This window comes from Lepidothrix coronata, unplaced genomic scaffold (assembly GCF_001604755.1).
Source record: "Lepidothrix coronata isolate B3197 unplaced genomic scaffold, Lepidothrix_coronata-1.0 Scaffold73, whole genome shotgun sequence".
NCBI classification, from domain to species: Eukaryota; Metazoa; Chordata; class Aves; order Passeriformes; family Pipridae; genus Lepidothrix; species Lepidothrix coronata.
Window position 1 is genome coordinate 686,927 of NW_016690253.1, and position 19,129 is coordinate 706,055.

At 38.3% G+C, this 19,129-nt stretch overlaps 1 long non-coding RNA gene across 1 annotated transcript; it reads right to left on the bottom strand.

Annotated features, from left to right (window-relative positions):
• Positions 1 to 321: 321 nt before the first annotated feature.
• Positions 322 to 10,289, bottom strand: LOC108499393. The gene is made up of 3 exons (XR_001875522.1): positions 10,189 to 10,289; positions 4,198 to 4,284; positions 322 to 425 (listed from the first exon to the last, which is right to left on the bottom strand). It is a non-coding gene; the product is annotated as an uncharacterized LOC108499393 (long non-coding RNA).
• Between the last annotated feature and the right edge of the window lie 8,840 nt (positions 10,290 to 19,129).

Sequence of the window (19,129 nt, forward strand, 5' to 3'; positions counted from 1 at the left end):
AAATTTTTTGGTCCCATGCTTGAATACATTGAGGTTGTTAAGACAACCAAAGGTAATTGACAGCTCTGAATGTTTCTTCCAGAAAGTGCCATAGAACTTACACCAGTTTTTGCTCTTTAAACCAGCTGTTTCTGGCTGTCACAAATCCCACACACTTTACCCTTTACGATTTACTCCTGGATTTAATTTTTGTCTTTTTAGGGGTGCAGAGGACAAACCTGATGCTCAGAGGAGTAGCAGTTGCAAGCTATCTGTGACTACTTGTGCTGTTCAATGTGACCAAAGTGTGTGCAGATTTGTCTTGCTATCTCACTCTTAGTTCTCCCAGGTATTGTTGGCAGCATGTCCTGGCATTTGGGAAGCTTTGTTGTCCACACTGAACTCCATGCCCTTCAGCCTCTGAGGCAGCTTGCTTAAAAAGAGCTCTGTTTAGGAAAAAAAAAAATGATGCTGACACTGTTTCTGTGCCACATTTGGAGTTCTCAGCACAGGGAACTTAAAAGAATTTCATGCAGGCATCAATGGGTTTTGTTAATTAGAATAAAATGGTTGCATTTGAAATTTGTACATTTATTAGCACAAGAAAAGGATGAATTTTTTAGCTGTATTTCTGTTGATGTCACTCATCAGAGATATAACTCAGTGTTTCTCACTTGGGAAGTATCTCCAAAAGGCAGGTAAATGTTGTTACTTCCTCGTTACAGGATTGTGAAAAGTAGTTAGAGAAGATTCTGGTGTGACCAAAATCTTTGGGGAAAAGCTTGTAGGGACAAGCTGCAGCTCCCTGCTTCCCCAGGGGGAGTATTTCACATTCTACCATCAGTGAAGCAGTAGAAATGATTTCAGAGAATTGTTGCAGAGGAAAAACTTTTCACACATCTGAAAGCAAACCAGTCTGTCACAAAAAGTTCAAAGGCAGATCTTGTGGAGCGTAATATCCCTTTGTCTGGACTTCTGATACTTTAATTTTCAGCTATTTAATATTTAAAGAAATGGGCACTGAAGCCTTTGCCATCATGCATTTTGATTTTCAGCTTCATGTTCCTGTGAATGAACTAGTGCAATTTTGTCTTTTTTTTCATATGCATTTGGTTGTGCAGGTAGATTACAGACTAAAAGTTACTGATTGTGATTAGGTGGTTTTAAGTCTCAATATTGTTCTAATCAATCAGTTTTCTTTTCAGCATCAGACGTTCACATACGTAGTCATTTTCTTTGGCATTGTTATTCTTTGATTGTAAATGCCCCATGACTAGGGCATTATAATAGGGAGGTATAGTTTACTTTGAGGACTGATATTCTTTTTTTTTTTCTGTACTTTGATTTTTTTAATGTCTCATTGTTTTCTTTATCAATAGCTGTGGCAAGGGGAGAAGTACTGTGACAGCCCAACAGCTAAAACATATGTTAGTTAATGTGTTAATTTATCATTAAACACAGTTTATAGATCCAAACATAAACCTCATGGGAAACATAGTAGCTATTAATTATAAAAACAAGATACTTTGGCCTAATTTTGGACCTCATCATCTCAATAGAATTATCAAAACAACAGATATTTGTCTACCAGGCATGTCTAAATGTCATGTAATTTGAGGAAGAACTAAGACCAAAGAATTTCCCCTAAAATATGTTTTTCCTCACTATTTGAAAAGCAAAAACATAAGGGGAAAATTTAATGAAAAGGAAGGATATTTTCCAAATGAAAAGATGTTATGGATTAAGAAATCAATAAATTTAATTCTAAGAGAATCCCAGTCCACTTTCTGAGTTCAGACTCAGAAAGAGTCCAGACTCTTTCAAAACACAGAGTGGTTCTTCTACTCTTTGCCAACAGTGAGAGGTGGTTTGTGATAAATCTTGATATACTCAAAAGTTTTTAATAAAAAAAATTCCATCTATCATTTTTTTATCAAATTTCCAGGTTTTTCCACCTTACCTATGGTGCAGAATTTTGTGAGGAAAAGGAGTTGGTCTCTTGTGCTACCATGATATCAGAACACACTAAAGTGACATCTGCCATCTGTCTTTTGAGTACTAAACATCTACATTATCTACCTTTTTTTTTCATTTTTTTTGTCCAGTGATGTTGCAAATCTGTGGAATTGTAATTCAAAATTCTTTGCCCAGTTGTCAAGGCTGCCTAATATTAAAGGTCACCTGTGAACTAATGCATGTCCCCCTCCATCAGGAGCCAGTGGTATCCACCTTTCTGTGGAGTCCTCCCTCCGAGTGCCATATTATAGTGCAATATGTCACAAATACGATGTGACAGATCATTTAAGAGTCTTCTAACCTGCAGGTTGTGTTTTAGTCAGGTCTGTTATGATGGAGCATGAGAGAAAAGCAGGGCTTTGAGGGCCTGGGGGATGTTACATGGCTGTTTTAACCTTAGGAAAGGCATAGTCCTGTACCCATTAACTTCTTTAGCTCCACATGCAATTTGCTGCTCAGACATACAGTAATCATGACCATACATCAGAGATATTGTCATTGCCATGCTCTCCCCTGGACATGCCCCACTGGCAACTCTCACAGCTGTTTGTCCCTTTGGCCTGACACTGCACAGCAGTTCTTATTATAACACCAAGATTGCTTTAATCTCATGTATAATTCAACTTCACGTCCGATTCCATTCTGTCGTTTGTCCCGTGACCTTTCGTGACTACCACAAATGCCAGCCTGGATTCTTTTCAAGGGGTCCACTTCCATCTCTTTTTCCATCTGTGGAAGGATCCCCAGTTGGCTAAATCTTCCTGTTAAGGGATGTTCAGTGTGCATTGCCAGAGGAGTCTGTCAGGAATTGATCAGGGATATTTTCCTGGGACTGTTCTGCCTGGACCTTGATTCTCTCCAGTAGAGATAAGTTTCAAAATTTAGTGTGTATTTAGTGTTGTTTTAATTATTGCTGAGAATTGAAGGGGAGCAGGATTAAATCTCTTACATTCTAGAATGAGGCAAATATTATGCCTTTTTTTTTATTTTCTTAAAGAAAAAATGTAGAATTTAAGTGCTTTGGATACCAGGATCATTCTGGCTGGAAAACTCCTTACAATTTTATTTTGTCTCATTATTCTCTAAAAAGGTAACCATTAACTGATTTGCTAGAAATGTTTGGAGATTAAAAATTATGATGCAGTATTTATAGCATAAAGGCAAAATTCTTCTTTTCTTATTACAATGTGTGTCTTAATACCTTTGTATTCTTTCTTAAAAACTAGAAAGCCAGACTCTTGAAGAAGATGGTTTTCTCATGATGTCACTTCTGTCAGTAACAGCTCTCAGAGTGCAGTGCAGTCATGTATCAAGAAGCATTATAATTATGCAGCCTGCATAAGAGTTCTTATTTTATCTCCTTGCAATTATACAGCAATATTTTTCCTAACTTAATGTCCAGAAAAGTAAGAATAATGCCCTTTGCATAAGCAGATAAATCTTTAGCTTCTTCGTTCACAGCCTGGCAATACTTGCATTTTATTTTTTTAGTCTATAATAATTAGTCTTCACAACAGTCAGATTTTATCATTAAAAGTGTACCCCTGATCAGTCCCTAGGCACACAGTTTTACCCAAATATTTGATCCTTGGAAGTCTTCCAGTACTTTCAGACTAAAAGATTACTTGGAGTTTCTTTTACATAATGTATGCCAAATTGTTCTTCTCCTGAAATACTTACAGAACTATTTCTGCTATTCCCAGAGCACCACTGAGTAATTCCTTACTGAATTTCTTACTGTATTGAATATTCATGAAAACTTATGAAATATGACAATGTTTCTTCTAGAGATGGTTCTTCCAGTGTCTCACCCATAGAGACTTTCTTGTGGCTGGTTTGTTCCAGCTGTTACTTTTTTTCTTACAGTTGGATGATTCTTCCAAAGGAGAATGTAAGACTGAAGAGCCATGGTCATTGTCAGTTCTAGCCCTTTGCTGGCACAGATGACAACATCTGATCCTTTTGCAAGTTTAGCAGACCTCAGCTAAAGCTAGTTATGTGCCTTTACTTGATACTCTTATTAGTATATTGTCTCATAACATCGTTGTTACGACAGAAGAATTTCCAAACTTATTTTGCCAATGGTCACTTCACACCTGGTCCTCTTAGTACACCAGGATGGAGAATCCCTGAGCACCATCAGACATGGAGTTACAGCTTCCTTTTCAGTACCCTAAATAAGCTCCATTATTTTGACCTTACATTTGTCTTCTTTGATGTCGAGTCTGATAATGATCATATAGAATTCCATGTCCTGTGGGTACTGTGAACCTGGAACACCACCGTGCTCTGTAACAGAGAATGTGATGTGAAAAAAATTCTGATTGTTCCCCTCCTGTAAGCAATTAATGTGGACCTATTCTGGGAGCCACATACAGCAGCTTTTCTGACATTGCATAACTCAGGTCTTTATAGATGGGATGCTGATGTTTGTTAGTAGCTCTTGTGTTCCTGGTTGCATCAATAACTGCAGGAGAAGAATTAAAGCTAAGAATACTTTCAGCAATACTCAAACGTCTAGAACAAGAATTGAGTCACTGTTGCCTGCTTGTTTAGCCCATATCATTTATATGTGCTTGTTTACATAAACAGAAACACTTAACAAATGAGTAATGAAAAAAGAGGTGTTTCTGGCTCAAGACTCCAAATTTATTGTACATTTTATTCAGAAGTGTCTCAACCAAGGATTTTTTTCTTTTCAATGATTTGATTTATATTTTTTTAGTCAGAGTTTTATAATTTGTGTATCTGGATTTTCTCCCAGAATCAGTCTCATGACCTAGTCTTCTCTAAGAACACCCCTTGTTGTGAAGAGAAGAGGAATGAGCAATCAAGTGCTGTTCAGTAGAGTCAGATATAGCTATATTATTGTTCGGTACTTATTTCTATTTTTAACAATTGTATTTTATTAGAAAATTTCAAGTAAGTACAGAACATATACCTTTACCATGCATTTCAGTGACAATGCATGAGAGACACTCCAGCAGAAGAAGCCAGAATAACAGAAGACAATGTTTGTTCTTTGATATATCTATTTTATTCTCCCCAGGCTTCAGAATAGCTCAGTATCAATCCTGTTTCTCTTATCTCTTTGATTAACTTGAGTTATCTCAAAAAACTATGTATTTTCAGAGAATCTACATAGTAGTTTTAAATACACTGAGAAATTCCTATCTTGGTGGTGGTTTCTGCTTTCCTGGCAAAACAGTAAAATGCTATTGAAAATAAATAGAAAAAAAAATAAAAAAGAGTAACAAGTGGCACAAACATAATCTTGCTGTAGAGACCAGTACAGTTGTCTTGTCCTTCACACAACCAGACCAAACATCTGACTGAGAAAGAGTCTAAAATAGTACTGCAGAAGTGCACTGAAGTATCAGCATAAAGGAGCTCCTATGGAAACCATCCCACCAAAGGCTCTCGTTTTGTAAAATGTTTGGAACAGTTTTTAAGATGCTGTTATCTTCAAAGTTCATGCCAGAACTCAGCCTGTTTATAGGTTTAAGAAGAAAATAGGCCATGTACACGTCCAAAAAATGGCTGGACTGTATTTTGCTGTAATTCTGCAGGCATCTGACAGAGCAATGCTGTTAAAACTGCTTGGTCCTCTGCTTTTCTCAGCCAGTAGCACTTTTCCAATTCCAGTTTGCTTCCAGAAGGTAATCAGACAGACTCTGGTGAAAGCGTGTGCCATGAAAATTAGTTCAACGCAGAGATGTTCAAGCTAGGTGAGATCCAAGCTTATAAATTCACATAAAACAGCACTGCATAGTCTTTTCTGACCAGGACCAGATAAAATCTAGCCAAATTAACTTGGTACCAAGCCTAAATTAAGAAGCTTTGATTTTTGTCAAACAGTTATTACCTTTGGGACCATGCCAGACCATTGTGACTAGACTCTCTCTGGATCTAAGATCAGAGGCCTGTAGCTATTGCTATTCCAATTTGTCCATTCCAAATTTCATGATTAATATGAGTAAAATGAGGTACTTCAGCATCTGTCAGTATAAAAACTTCTAGTGTCTTCCTTGTGAAATTCTTAGCACATACCATGTGTTCTGTTTGCAGCCACAGATATACAGAGCAGAAGTGACTCAGCATTTCCAACCTCATGATAAAAGTAACAAAAAAAAAAAAGAGTTGGTCTCCTTTCCTCAATTCCCCTTTTCTCCCCAGAAAATCGTGAGCTTGAAAAATACCAAGTTAGTGTTACAACCTCCTACTCTTTTTTTTTTTTTTTTTTTTTTACTCTTTTCTGTGGTGGAGGAGGAAGAGTCAGTTTGGGTTATAGTTCTTGGATAATCGCAGGAGTTTAGAAACCCCATCTACTGTGCTACTTGACAGCAGTGAAAACTGATCAAGGTTATTCATCCCTCTAACCACTGACCTCTACATTCAATAAACACACAGTTGAAAAATTACAGCATCAAGGAATTTGTCAAATTTGGCCAGAGAGCATGAATTTAAAGAAACAACCTGTACAAACCTATGAAAAATCAGTTTGTAAAAATGACACTTACTGAAAAACAACCCCAATACCTGCTTATATGTATTCAGACATGGGGTTTTTTTTAGAAATAAAGTATTGTTTTGTTTTTTGCTTTTGCTTACCAATGAGAAAAGGAGTTGATGGCTTGCTTTTGGGGCTTTTCTATTTTTTTAACTTTTGTGTATTCAGCAACAGCGTTTTATATTACATTGATATACATCTGCCAGTGGTGGGGCTTTCCTAGCTAGCAGAAGGATATAATTTTTAGATATGTACATCCCAGACTGATAAAAATTCAATGATGCCTCTGGAAATGGAGAGTAGAAAAAGAAAAGGGAAAGGCTCATTCTACTATTTACTAGTTGGTTAAAGCACACAGAGAAAAATTGGACTAAAATCTAAAATTGATCAACCTAGAACAGAAATCAGTGTCTTTGTGGAGGGTGGGGATGAGAAAAGGGTAAGGATGGGAAAGGGTAAGGATAAAAAGGAATAAGGGAGACCCTCCTGTTGACTCACGAGGTTCGGAGTGGACTCCCTCACCAAACTTTGCCCCAGACTTGACTGAGAGTTTAGGCCTAAAAGTTTTAACAGCACTTAAATTTAACAGCACTTAATTGATAGATTAATTTAATCTGTTTAACAGAAGACTCTGTAGAATTTGCTATAAGCACAACAGTAACTCACAGGCCTAACTTACTTATGAATCTAACATATTTAAGAATTTAGGAGACCAACATCAACAGCACATTTGTTACAGTATATTCACATGTGCACACACACAGACATAAAGGAGTATGTACAGGTATATCCTGTGAAAAATTCCCCTCGAGTTCAGTGAGGGAGTCTCATCAGATGCCTTTGCATGTTCTCAACAGGCAGAGGGTTGAGCTTTGGGCCGTGGGGGTATCAGCCCAGGCTCTGTTGTTGTTATTTGGCCTTCCAAGTACAGTGAAGTTCAGGGTTCACTGGCTCTGAGAGGCCCCACTCAGAGATGCTGCTCACACCTGCTGTGCTCCAGGAGAGCTCAAAGGGTCTCTCAGGACTGTTCTTTGTAGGGTCACAAGAGACTTGCTTTTCACCACAGTAATTTTCCATCCTGGCCGTGATTCGGGTTGATAACTTTCTTTGAAAGTTCAACAACAAAAACGTTGTTGCACTTGGGTTGTTTTTCCGGCAAGAAAAACAATTTTCTAAGGCTTTTCAAAAGCAGGAGCTTGTTAGCCAGCACAAATTCCAGGGAGCAGACAGTGGTTCTGGTAAGCTCCAGAGGAGCTCAGCCTGGGGGCTGTTCATCAAGGTCGAGGCCAAACGAGCATTTGTGAGATGATGGTGCAGCCCAAGGTGTGTGTGTGTGGGGGATGGTGGTACCACCACACACCCTTTAGGGTTGTATGGTGAAAAGTTACATTTATGGCCAGTTTCTAAAAGCAAAGATAGCTCATTTTCCTGTCTGGGTTTGGTAGAGACAAAACTGGGAAATGGGAGCTTTTCTGGTCAAAATGCAGCCACCTGGATCTTATTTAATTAAAAAGTTTTTTTGTGAGGCGTTTGCATGAATCTTCAGTGAAATGTATTTCTGCCCACTGTTTACCTTCATTGTGTCCCTGTTTAAAAATGCTCATGACAAATAGTGAAAAAAACCAGAAAATATACAGTGTATTCAAACTAAACAGAGTTAGAGCATAGCAAAACCAAGTAATTTAAATTACCATGATGTATTATAATTTTCACAATTTATGAAACACTTGCAAATATATAAATGCATTTGATTAAAATAGAGCAGTATTCAGTTATGAAAAACTTAATAATTAAGGAGCTAAATGAAAAGGAATATTATTTTTAATTACTAGTTCTGTGCTGATGCATCTCTTTATTGGCTTCCTGTACCAACCCATCCCTTCCCTAATTGATTTTTAATACATGTTCTTCTTTTGAAAGAAATTGAACCAACTTTGCATATCCACCATGCTTGTTTTATACATCTTTAATAAATCAAATCACAGTTATTAAGGTCTGCAATTATCTGTGTCTGAAATGTTGACTAGATATAAATAAAACTCTTGTTTGAATGTTGCTCTTAATTATGTGCTTTTGATTTTCATGACTCGCATTTTAGAAAACTGTAAAAAATGTAATTGCTAATGAATGTCTGTGCTAGGGTGTGATTATATTGCACTGTCTCTTTTACAAGCATTTGAATTTGAATATAAATATTTTTCCTGTTGCTGTTGCATGAGCACTGGTACTAAAATGTCTAAGTAATGCTAATGCATGTGTGTGTAAAGTTTTAGTTGGTGTCTGAAGTACCTTGACACTGAAATAATTAGACAAAGACTTAAAGTGAAATAGTGTTACAGTGGCTGAAAGGCAGAACTTCTGGTTTGGATAATTTAATTTTTTTTTCCAATGCCATCAAATCTTTCTGTTTTAGAACATTTGCCAGTGGTGAAGTCTTAGTCAGTCTAGTTAATCTTGTCCTGTGTATTCACTTTCACAGAAAAGATATAAAGGCAAAAATGCATGTGAGGGAGGGACAGAACAAATGCTGAAAGGTGTATTTTCAGTTTTCACTGTATGGCCCAGTGACACATACACTGTTGTGATGGAGCCACAGTGAGCTGTACTGCTGGCTAGTTGTCCACAGAGAGCTGAAGTCAAAGAAATTCTCCAGTACATCATTAGACAAGGCAGAAGAGGCAGACTCCATATTAATTCTGCTTGCTCTTTAATTTCAGGAAGTCACTTCTGAGCCTTATGGATATGTTCAGGCAGGGGCTCTGTGTGATCTCAGAGTAGCTGAAGGGCATCAGATGTCCTATTTCTGCCACTGAGATGTGCCTCAGCAGCCAAGTAATAGATTATAAATCTCTGAAAGCGTTTTTCAGTCATGCATTTTTACCATATCCCTAAACCGACCACAGGATTTCAAAGAGCATAAAAATCACTTGTACCAGAGGACTTTGCAGCATAGGTAATACTGTGGAAACTCACTGTACTGTCATTTTGACACAAATAATTGGGCATGGAGCTGCACACATACAGAAAAAAAGGGGGAAAAAAAATCTTTATCGTGTGCTACCACACAGGATGTGTAGTGTGGACTTACAATTGTAATAATCCATCACTGTCTGCCTGTATTGAAATGGAAAACAAAAAATATGGTCTTTGGACTGCAAAAATAAAATTGAATACCTGTGGTACAGTTACATTGTTGGGTGATATTGTAGCTGGTTTGTCTGCAAAACTGAACTCTTTTACTATTCCACTTCAAATTTATTGCCGAGTAAAGTCAATTTGTGAAGATGAGGACTTACTGGTTTGTAACTAAAATGTTTTATTCTGAATAAATTGGGTGCATATTTATCATTCCCTGCAATGTTACTTTTTACAAAATACAGGCATTTCTTTTATCTCATTCAGTTTGCTTTCCACCAAAGGGATAATTGCACTGCTGATAGCTGGGAAAAAAATTATCATTTGTATTTGTAAAGAGGAATCTGCCCATTTGTGCAATGGAGGCTGAGTTTTGAAGGCATTATATGTACAAATTAGGGATATATATGTATTCCCACAGTTCTAGACTGCTTTTAGCTGGGCTGCAGCCAAAAGAGAGCAAGGTGAGAGCCATCAGCTGTGACAGGCTGGAAGGGTGATCTCCATGGAAAACAGTTTGCTTGTAGGCACGGGCAGTTGTAACTCACAGGGAAAGCAGATGCCATATTCCCTTTTAGGCTCAGTGGACACAAAGGATGCTTTTGCTGTCACTGCTGCTGACATTGTCACCCAGTGGAGCCTCAGCTTTACCCCAAGTGATCAGTCTGTTGCAGTGTTACATCCTTCTGTCACGTCCTGCTCACTGCTGAGGGGGTTGTGTCACAAAGACAAGTTGTTCTAAGACATTACTCAACAATGTGTTGCCACTTTTTCTCTATTAGCGCTTTTTGCTTCAGTACCTGAAAGAAAGTTGGAAAACTTGACTTGCTTTATGATGAGGAACAACGATCACACACTTTGCATAGGGTGGTTAAAAAATTAAATAAATGGGAAAAAAAAGAAGTGATTGATGGCTACACAGGTTTCCCAAGAAAATAAGGTTCTCTTAACCAGTAACCATACATTAATGAGCTATGTCACAGTTCTCATTTTCTCTTATTTTATTTTGCTTTTCAGTGCTTAGTAAATTTGTTACAGTGAGACTGGTGCTTAGTTAATTGTGTTACAGAGTGGTGTAGTATTATTTCAATAGATTGCCGAACATTTTTAATTGATTTCTTCATTTGTTCTCTACTGTTTCATCCTGTGCTCCTGGCATTGCTATGAGCATAACATTAGTGAAATCTAGTGTTGCATTAGTGAGGCATCTTTTCCTTTTTGCTGCCTGTAGTGGCAATGACAAGCAGAACAGACCAATTCAACCACTGTTACAGTGCAAACTCTGCTGGCCATCACTGAGTTTCCAGGGCTTGTTTGTAAAATAGGCAATGTCTGTTTTACAAAACATGGTGCTTCTAAATCACAACTAAAGGTTGCTCACATAAACATATTTTCCTGAGACAGCAAAAAGAAACAAGTGATCCTGTACTGGTTGAGGGAAGGTATCAAATATGGAAGAGATGTGCTTTTTTCTAGTACTGAATCTCACCCTGGTAATGAAGCAAAGGTGCATTGGAGTTATGACTGTAGGGCTCCACTGAACCTTCTGTGGCTTGATGCATTGAAAATGCGTGAAGAATTAACATTGCTTGCAAGATGGACATTTGTGATGCAGAAGAGGCTCCTGGGAAATGATTAGGATGCTTCTCTTGCTTTTATGGATGGTAAAAAAGCCACTCAAAAGAGAAATGTAGAATGTATGAGAAGGTGGAGTAGCTACAGGTGGAGACTGGAGGGGTAAAGGAGTTAAGTGGGCAGGTTTGAGTGCTCATGGCCGCAGAGAGGATGATGCAGGAATATGGAGTTCTGTGCATAGGTGAGGAAGAACTTGCAGCTGTCCTGAAGTGATCTTAGTTTCTATACTAAATTTCAGTATTATTCTTTTAAGAGTGCTCTTGCTCTATTCTATTCTCTTGCTTGGGTATGCACTGACTCTGATTAAACAAGGTTTCTTTTCTGGTATTTGATATAACTATTAGAGGAATGGAGTCCTGGCTCTTTGTGTTGGCTTGCTCTTATGATTTATGTCTCATGTATTCATTGCACTCTCTCCAACATGTTCTTGGAAGGTGTGGGAAGAAATCTTTTTCTTGTGGGAAGGAGTTTTATCACTCTTTTAAAAAGCCAGTTCTGAGGAGGGGGTCTGCTGAAACACCAGCTCCCTGTCTCTGGTGATTTGTCTCTTAATGCACAATGTTGTGCCAACAGTACAAAGAATGAATTCTTACTGATTCGTATAGAAATCAGAAATGTGCTTTCTCTTTGCCTTTTCTACCCCTAAAAGTTCATCAGGCCTGAAAATTTCTTTCCACAAAAAGCCCAGAGAATCAGACAATTTATTGTTAAAAACATAATGCCATAATTGCCAAGTATTGTACCTGATGGATAAGAAGGATATAGTTAAATGTCTTATAATTTATGTCAGATTACATTTTTAACAAAATTTCTTCCCTTGGTTGTGTTAGAAATCCCAGTGTTTGTGCTTGGTAACGTCTGACAGCAACACAAAAAATTTTGCTAGATTTAATAATTAAATACACAGCAGAGGTGGCAGATAAGTTGGAGAACGAACTCAGCTGGGTTTTGGGGGTTTTTTTTGCTTTGCTGTGTTTAGCTTTGCTTTTATTCCAGTGTTGTGCTGGTCCTCACTGCTCCTGTAATGGTTGAGCAGAGGTTTTGTCACATCCTTGTGTGGGCTCCACATGCTGTTAATGAGCAAACAAGGTGCAGAATGAACCTTGTGGGAAGGTGCCCCAGGGAAAACAGACGTGTCTGAAGGCAGGAAAAAAAAGATGAATTTGAAAAATGAAACTAAAACCAAAAATGCCCTCACAACAAGATATGTCTGCAGTTATAGGGAGAGTATTAGCTGGCTTCTTTCACACACAGAGTTGAATGCATTTACGTTTTACTTTTTCCCCACTCTCTCTCTCCTCCTCAGAGGCATATCTGAAATCAACGTGATTTATATTTAGAGTTAAGGATTCTTGTGAGACAAATCAAACTCATTTTCATTTCACTATTGCAAGAGAGCTACATCAGGGAGTGATTTTATAGGAAAAAAAGCATTGGAAACCACCACAAAGAACTCACAGAAATTACGATTATAGGAAAGCTTAAAAGTCAGTTTGTATAGATCAAAGATCTTCACAGGTATGATGAGACAGTGAGTTAAATTAAGTTTGGTTATCATATTGTCTAACATCCTTCAATGCAGTGAAAAATGCCTTTTCTGTAGCTGTTAGAAACTTAAGCTGGACACACAAACAAAAGAACTTTTGTGTTATTCCGAAACCTTTCAGAAAGGTGTTGTTCTGCAGGTGCAACAGTGCTACAGAGAGTAACTATTCTCATTGTATATGTTGCAGAAAGCCTTCCTGAATGCTGGTGCTGGGGGATCCTTTGAGATAATGCCTTGAAGGGCTCATACATGGATTCAGTTGACACCGATCAATCACACTGGGTTGGTTTTCGTCATGTAAAGTACAACGTGCATGGTAAGATTCCATTTGTAAAGAATAAACCTACCAATTTATGAATAAAAGGTAAGTTTTATTTGCAGTCATGTATGTGCCTCCATAGGTGCTAAAGGTTCCAAATTGTCAAGTACTAAATATTTATTTCCATATTTTCAATAACTATTGTCGAGGTAATTCAGATGTGTGATTTGTATTTCTTAGAGAAATAGGAATCTTATTAAGTGTTGTGGGATGCTGGGACAGAGATGAGCAAAATAATCAACTTTAAATAGCAGTGAGCAACAGACTTAGGATAGGAAGACTAAACAGTACACAATAAGCAAAGAAGAGCAATTTCAGATGCAATGTCAGAATCGAAAAATTGGTATGAACATACTTTGAAGTTTTATGACTAAAAGCAGTTATTTTTTGATTCTGGAAACTTGACAGTGCATGACAGAAGGCAGATTTCTTAGAATTATCTTTGGCTAGAATATTTCATTTTATTAGATAAGCACCTGTTGTTATTTCTGTACACAGGCTAAAAATGATTTTCAGCTTCTCTCAATTTCCAAAATTACCAGTACACTTGTAGTGACATAAGACCATAAAATAATTTTAATAGCTATTACTGATGGTCATCTTTTATAAAGCCTGACTGTGTCCATTCTGCAATGCTATTTTGTGTGTGAATGCATTTTCTATGTTGTGTTCATGAGTATACATGACCTGTTAAGTGAGAGTTCAGTACTAACCTTGCAAAGTGGTGTTCGAAGGCCAAGCTACTCATGTGTTCAGTTGTAGTCACAGTGGCTATTAATGTACCTCTTCTGAATATCAGTGGGTCTCTCCTGATCCAGGACTGCTCCAGGAGAATTTATCTATGTTATAATTGGTGAATGTTATAAAGATGAGAATGTGGAACAACAGTTACCTGAAGAAATTCAAAGGAATGCTGTGTTACTCTTAAAGGAAGAGATTGTAGAAAAGTTCATGTAGAGTCACATTGTCTTAGGTAACACCTCATATTTATCTGTATTTTGCTTCCTGGGTGGTAACAGTGTTGGTACCTCTGGTAAAGGACCAACTGTGGCTGTGCTGTGCAAGTTACAGCCATATGTGAATGCCAGGATTGAGGATTACACCTGATGATGCTGCAGTTGATAACTTCAGACTTGAGCACTGCTGTGTGATGTGTGTTGCAGGCAGTTTGGTTCCTCTCAGCCCTCCTGCATTGCAGGCTAAGACAAAACTGTAATTTCAGAGCCTTTAATTTTATAGCCATGCTTCTTTTGCTGTAGAAATAAGGAGCCAGCTGGGTTAACTGGAACTAGCACTAGCTTTTTGCTAGCATCATGGTTTAGGTCATCAGAAACAATTTGTGATTGCATCACTCTTTGTTTGCCAGCAACTCAGAGGGTGCACATCAGTATTGCTGGTGTAGTCATTTGCTAACACTCAATCCTGTGTTTGAGCCCTTAGACTGAAATGAGTTGAATGTAGATTAAGTTCAAGGTAAAACTTGGTTTTACCTTGAAGATAAACACATTAAGGAAGTAAGAGTTTTCAGAGTTTATTATATAGTCTGATGAATTTGAGACATCTTGTTTTCTCTGAGGCTATGAAGTTGAGATCTATTTAGGGAGACAAGGCTGTAAAACCCATCAAATTTTGTCATCCACCATCTCAGGCATCTTCTAGAAGATGTTAAATCCAAGAAGAGAATATTCCCTCCACAACTCCTCCCTTGCTACTTCTAACATACTTCAGAATCCTTTCTAAATTGAGAGGATGTTTTTGAAGTACACTTACTTAAGAGGAAGCATTAAGGGGTTTGAGTTGCTCCAATCAAAAAGAAATCATTTAAGTCCTGTTAAGGATTCTTCTGTTGCTGTGTGGTATTCAGCAGTTTGAGTTTGGCAACTTCTCGACAGAGAAAAGTAATATGTATAATGAAAAAAATAAGAAGTAAGAGATGAAGGATCTTTTCCAGGCCAAGATGTCCAAAGTGTAATGTAAAACTAAATTTTCAAAAGCTGGTGAAGAAGCTTGGCTTTCCACCTAGGGCAAATCAGTATTATCCCTTAAGACCTTAATAGCACCTTTAATGTTGTTTCCAATGCGAAACACTTTTGAAAAGAAATGCTGCAAATGCCAGGCTTCCTTTCAAAACTGGGCTTGACTTTTACAATGATAGACAAGCGACAATGGAGTGGAATTGCTACATGTAAAGCCTCTTTTCTGTGCCTGAATTTTGAGGTGTCTTAAGATCTCGCCTTGTCTCTTTGTCATCTCATACAGGAAGTCCCAGAACACAGAAATTACCAGTAGTACCCTATTGCTCTAAGATACAACCCTTGTAATGATTAGAGGGACTCTGGTCAAGCCTGAATTTTGGAGACTTCCCTCCTCCTGTTGAGTGCTGGCTGCTTTGCACTGCCTCTTGTCTCAGCCTGTCCTCTCCCTTGGTTGCCTGAGGCTTTAAAAGTTGCCCTCAGGCCCTTCTTCCTAAAAGTAGCTCTCAGCTCTTGTATTTCATTCTTGTTTGGACAGTAAACTCATGGGCTTTCTCTGTCCATGTGTATGTACAGCCAGAGATAATTCTGTGGAACAGCAATCAGGAGAAAAGCCCAAGGCCTGGAGCCAAGGGAGAGAGGGACCTGCTGGACCATTAAGCAGTGTGTGTATAATTCATGCTGTGTCTGGGAGGAAGGAGCAGCAGCCCAGGCTCTCCCAGCCACCCTCTGTGGCTAAATTGGTTTTGTGTATTGCAACCAAACTTGGCTTATGCTGATTTACCTTACATGATGCTGCAATGGTTAATGAAGGGGTAGATGGAATGGCTGTATCAACTGCAAAAATTGGATCTGAGAGATCAGGAGACTCTTAAACTGTACCTGCTTGACACCTTGCTGTTGTCTCTGTGTGGGACAATACCTGGAAAACCTTGTTTGTGAATTAGTCAAGTGTTCACATAGGATTTTTAAAATAGAATTTTTTGTCTTTTGCACTTCATTTCTTGTATACCCAGTGCACGTAAACCTGGAGTTTCTGACGGAAAATTACAGCCCCAGTCCCAGAAAATACTGACTTTTCTGTTGTTCATTGATTGTCCCTGGTGGCACACTGCAGGGATGCCAGGAGACTGTCATTTCTGAATTTGGAGTTCTGCCTGGGGATGGAGGAATGAACCTCAGCCACTGTGAGTGCCAGGCAGCTCTCAGATGAAAAGGGTTCTGTGGCCTGCAGCAAATAGCAAAGGTGCTGTCTGTGTGAGAAAGGCTCTTCTAGCCTGTGTACAAGGGAGATAAAATCAGACAAAACTGGAAAAAGAAGGGCATTATGCATGTAAACAAACATGATAAAGACAGTGCAGTGGCAGCGTTAGGAAAGGTTGGATAGAGCAGTTTCTAAGTAACTAATAAGTGGGGGTGTGAACACTCCTCTTTTCAGAGGCAGTAATCAAATATCAGATATCTACATCCTAGGTGAATGCTACCATGAAAAATACAGACCCACAGCATCTAGCATCTTTGGCTGGGCTTGGAAAAACCCACCACCACCACAAAGAATGGTCTTCAGTCCTCTAAAGAGAGGGGTAGTTCCACACTCCTAAGTGGATTTTAAGCTGTGAATTTAGGTTAGAGCAGCCATTACCCAGTAAAACATTGTAAAGTGCATAAACATCATTGCTTGATATTTTATGGGCTCCTGTCAAGATCATTCCAAGACCTGATTCATGGATTTGTTTAACTTAGGTTGTTGATGGCTTTACTTTTTTAGGAACAAGAATGATTGCTGCAGACTAATTAAAGCTCAGGAGAATAAAATACATTTGGAAATCACACTTTCAAGTAACCTGCAATACCTCTAAGATATATTTTTAGTAATGTAAGAAACAACTCTAATCACTAAAATAAACTCATCAATGTCCTCACTTCTGCTGGAATCGGGAATTTGGGCCACCATTCTCAGCATGTAGGTGTAAAAATCTGTCATTCAATCTGGAAGCTGCAGGAATATATTCCCTCTCTCCATATGAATCCCCGTTCTGTATTGTGCCTGTCCAGAGTGTGGACAATTTCCTTTAACAAGGGCAGAGGGACAGTCAGTCTCATTTACAGTCTCGAAAAGTCAAGAGTTTACAACATTCCTTACTGTGGCATACTTGGCACTCTAAAGGATATTGCTGTCTAGGTGGTAGTTCAGTAGACAACTCCTTTGGCTGGGATTTTCATTAGGAAATCTTCTAGAAGATTTATATCTGTGAATTTAAATTTCCTTGGTGCCTCAAGCAGAAATGTTAATATCCAAACAAGGCCTTTGTAAGGAATACAGAATTGACAGCCACACAGTAAACACGAAACTTGGTTAGTGATTGAAAGGATTCAAAAATTACATGGTTGACAATACTCAGATGGAGGAAAATTAATTGTCTAGACTTTGCCAGCTTGTTTCCCATGGTTGTTCTGAGAGGTCTATTCTGTAGAAAAGGGGTGGCTGTAATAGCAGAAGTTGTAACTGTCAATTTGTTAAAAGACAAAGTAAATTATCAGCTTCAGAAAAACATTTTGGAATATTTCATCTATAATGTCCAACACCAGGGAGCAAAGTCTTTTTTTTTTGCATATTTATAATAGCATAGAAGTGATGAGGAAAGATGCTTTGGTAGCAGAGGGACTAAAACCAAAGTCGTGAAACAAAGTTTTAATTGAACATAAAATATCTGAAACTTAAATGAGCAATTTTTCATTTCTTCTGCAAGTTCTGTTCTAACCACTGAATCACACACAGAAATTGCAGTGACATAAACAGGATTTTCTTATAAATATCCGTGCCAAGAAATGGCAAAATGAAAGTAGATATTTCTCATTATTTGCAAAAATGTTTCTGCATAATTACTTCTGCCAACATTTCATTGCTTTAGTATCCCCTTGAAGGATTGCCTTTCAAAGTGGGTTTTATTGCAGTCTTTAAAGATAATGCAAGGTTGTATCTCTGCTGCTTTAAGGGAAAAGGAACTTAAAATGCAGACTCCCATTTCTCTCTTTACCTGACCAGGGTGTGCCTGCAGTGCTTTTGAGAGTGTTTCAATGTTTCTGTAATATCTTCTGTAATGGTTTTACTTTCAGCAGAATGCATCTTGCAGAAGGTCACCAAAAGGTTGAGAGGTACCAATTAGCAAATATTCTCATGATGTGCACAGCCTCAGTCTAAAACTCAGCTTGTAGCTTCATGTGAATTTTTGAATACAAGCTGTGCTTCTAAAATTGCCTTTAGCAGGTCACTTTTTAGTTTCTGCCTTCTCATTGTATCCCCAGCAGTAATGGATCTTGGTTTTCCTGGATCCAATTACATTGCACAGGGCTATCCAGAGGATGTGGATACAGGCTAGTAAACTGCATATTTGAATTAACTTCCCATATAGAGTTGTTTGACCTCTGAGTGTCTTTTTATTTGCATGAAACACTCAACTCTGTATCACTGGGTCTATGAAAGCTAGAGCTGTCTCAGTCTTGACTGTGTAGTTAACAAGATCCTATACATTGGTCCTACAAGGTCTGAAAAAATAAGGTTTTCTACCACCTCTGATCCTTGAGGACCCCAGTCTCAGCTGGTGTATGTAGAGCTTTTGTAGGGTTTTTCACCTTGCAAGAGGATGCCACTGCTTTCTTTCAAGAGTGGCCAGCAGAAAAGAGTTGTGCTGCTTCCCTCCAGCCTGGTGATCAGGGCATTCTCTGACAAGTAGAACAGCCATCTGTGTCTTGTACAGCAACTGCCTTGCATTAAATGCTCATGTTGCCTTTTAGGAGACATCCCTGCTGTTTAGAAGGTGCTTCAGAATTCACTGGTTCGGGAATGAATGTCTGACTCCAGCACTTCAGTGGAGCACAAGAAAATTTCTAGTTTCTGGTCCTTAATGCCTGGGGTGATTTTTTTCCCCCATATTGTATTATTAAGGAGCTGTTAACTAGAAACATAAATAAATTAATTGATTAATAAACCCCAAACCAAAAAACTCCCCACCCCG